Genomic DNA, 2,633 nt, shown 5'->3' with positions numbered 1-2,633 from the left:
CCCCCCCCCCAGCCCCCAGCTTGGGTCTCTCAGTAAAGATTAGGGAAGGAGCGCTGAATGGCTGAGCTGTAGGGCAATGAAAACGGAAGGTCGGTGGAGGCTTGTTGAGGAAGTTACCAGGCAGGGAAAAGCAGTCTCGGCCCTGGCCCTGCTTTGCATGATCAGTGCTGAGCCTGGTCGCAGAGAACTGTCTGAGGTGAATAGTGCAATAGAATCCAACTACCCCAAGCCCCATTGAGGCCGAGAGAGAGAAGAGGGGGCTTACAAGGGTGGTACACACAGCAAGTCGGTGTGTGGTGGGATGCTAGTCTCCTGATACATGCCAGGACTTAATCCATCATCTATCCACGGGTCCTGCAGGAGGTGACAGCTGTGTCTGATCTAGAAGAACCTAAGTCAACCGATTTCAGTGGACAGAAGAAGTGGGAAGAGGGAAGGGGGAGTCAGGGAGGGCCTCCCGGGAAGGAGGAAAAGCTTGGATAAAAACAGTAAGGTGGAAAAGAGTAGGACAGACTCTAGGAACAGGGAACAGCTTAGTGTGGCCGCACTTGATGGAGGGAGACAGACGAAACTCAGGTTGGGGCGGATCATGGAGGGCAAAAGAACCACTGAGCAGGTGGGCTGTATCCATTGCAGAGGAAAAGGAATGCTGAGTGGTTTTTCAGCAAAAACGCACAGGTCATGACGAGGTGTTGCCTAGAGTTTTGTCTCCCTCTCTAGACGGTGAGTTGTGGAAGGCCAAGATTTTGTCTTGAAGACCTAGCACGATGCCTGGACCTTTACTAGAATCAGCAAATTACTGTGCAGAATTAACCCCCATCCTCAGGAACTCAGATGGAACTTTCTGGGGGTTTCTTACCTCAACTCCAGACTCTGCTTCAACAATCCAGTTGAACCCATGCAGCCGGCTGTAACCAAGCCCCAGTGTTTTCACATATAATACGTATGTTCAGATCTAGGTATCTATACAATTGTACTTCAACAAGTTCGTGGAACAATAGAATTAAAAAATAAATACGAATCTTTTCCTAAACTTTTTGAAATACTCTGGTATTACTCCACAAATAATAATCAGGTAAAGTAGGACACTGGTGCCACTAACACCTAGAGCCCATCCTGTAGGGAACATATTCAGTCCTCACACTAGATTAGCCCCACTACAGTCCTCAACTGTTTTTGTTTTTGTTTTTTTTGATTTGTTTTTGCCTTTCAGATCTAAGGAATTCATCTGTTAGCAAGTAAATAGATTTTTTAAATCATCACTTTAGGGCTCCAATCTGGAAACATTTTTTTTTTTTTTTTTTTAGTTAGCCTATTAGAAAAATCTTATCTACACAAATTTTTCTTCTTTTAGTCAAAACTTTTTATAGCTGTATTGTCAACACTGCTTTCCTTAGTCTTAATATATCTTGGGAATTTTGGCTATGTCCTTAAGCTTCAAATATTGAGAAAATATAAAACAATTAAAGCTTTGTGTCATGTGTTTTTTTAAAAACTTACAAACAAAGAATCAGGAAGAGAGATTAAATTCACTTATTTCCTGATTTCCAGACACATTATATGAAGTGCTCCAAGCCATAATCTCAATATCGCAATAATTCCTAAAAATATGTGGTTGGTGAACATGCCAAAGTAAACACATAGACAAATTCCATGTTCCGTAGCAACTTCTTTTCATGGCATTCATTCCTTTTGTCAAGGATACTTTGACAAGCTCTGAGGAGACTGGCTGCTTCAAAGATTGCCCCAGTCACGGGATAAACTTTTCCAAACTAGGTGATGTGCTGTGCAGTCTCTTCCCTGCCTCCCACCCCCCAGTACACTTCCACTGAAAGGCAAGGGTAAAATTTGATTCTTCTATGAGAATAAATTAGTTTAATTAACATATAGATTACTTGTATGACAGCTAATATACCCACACCAATGAAAGACAGAAGTTATCTTTCAGACAAAAGGAGAATATTAATCTCTCTCTGATCTTCAACCTAATTTATTTGGTCTTTTTTTTTTTTTACCCAATGACTCCTGTAAATCACACTTCATTCCTCAAAGACCAGACTAGGGATTGGAGTTTTCATTATATTTTAGTGCCACCTTGTGGCAATCTTTACAGTGTTTTCCTAAAAATATATATAAATATATATAAAACCTTTAGTTAAAAAGGCATGCATTTTATGAATATTTTCATTTCAAAATCTTCCACAGAATGTAAAACTCTAAAGAATGCTTTACAAGTAGGTATTCTAGAAATTCACACACATGACCTTTTTCATATACACTTTAAAGAAAATAAATTCCTTCCTAGTTAAATAATAACTCCCAAAAGAGATTAGAAGAGATAAAGGTATGGAACCTTGCTAATTTACAAACCAATGGACTTTATTTTTCCCTAATTACAATGTACATAAATATAAAACAGCTTTAACCACAAAAATCATACGATTTTTTTCCCTAGTTAAGAAAGAAAGCCATTGTTGGATACTCTGGTATACTTAGAAGTAATAATAATTCATTCACCAGTAAGCATTTATTGGGAACCAGCAATGCAATAGACATTCCTGACAGCCGTTTGAGTTTTAAAGTTTTTCTCATTTAAGGAGTAGCTTAAGGTCTCTAGGAAAATTGTCAACCTT

Source organism: Galeopterus variegatus, unplaced genomic scaffold (assembly GCF_000696425.1).
Source record: "Galeopterus variegatus unplaced genomic scaffold, G_variegatus-3.0.2 Scaffold52, whole genome shotgun sequence".
In the NCBI taxonomy this organism is placed as follows: Eukaryota; Metazoa; Chordata; class Mammalia; order Dermoptera; family Cynocephalidae; genus Galeopterus; species Galeopterus variegatus.
This window is presented reverse-complemented; position numbering follows the sequence as displayed.